We start from the raw sequence: 629 nt of genomic DNA on the forward strand, positions 1-629 counted from the left end.
CAGCCAGGCAAGAAGCACTGGGGAGGGCCAGTGAGCAGGGAGCTCACATTTGAAGCAGCCCTTACTCTGCTACAGTTCTTTATATATTTTTATTTCAGGGTATTGTGAGGGTACAAACATTATGGTTACACTTTATGTCTTTCCCTCACCCAGGCAAGGATTAGAGGCATGCCCTTCCTCCCTACAATGCTCCCCATGTCCTTTAGTTGTGGGTTTACCCCCACATCACTATAATCCCTGGAGAGTTTTACTGTCATCTGAGCACTCTGGTGTTCATCAGTTAGTACCAATTTGATGACGAGTACAAGTGGAGCCCATCCTTCTGATCTTGTGGTACCTCACTTTGGATAATGGGCTTAAGTTTAATCCAGGAAAGTATAAGAGGTACTAGATCAGTGTCATTTCTAATGATTAAGTAACATTCCATTGTATACATATACCAAATTTTAATAATCCACTCATGAATTGACAGGCACTTAGGTTGTTTTCACATCTTTGCAATAGTGAATTGTGCTGCCATAAACATTCGGGTGCAGATATCTTTATCGTAGAATGTTTTGTGCTCTTTTGGGTAGATGCCTAATAGTGCTATTGCTGGACTGAACAGTATTTCTATTTTTAGCTCTTTG

This window comes from Propithecus coquereli, unplaced genomic scaffold, assembly GCF_000956105.1.
Source record: "Propithecus coquereli isolate 6110/MARCELLA unplaced genomic scaffold, Pcoq_1.0 Scaffold340, whole genome shotgun sequence".
NCBI lineage: Eukaryota > Metazoa > Chordata > Mammalia > Primates > Indriidae > Propithecus > Propithecus coquereli.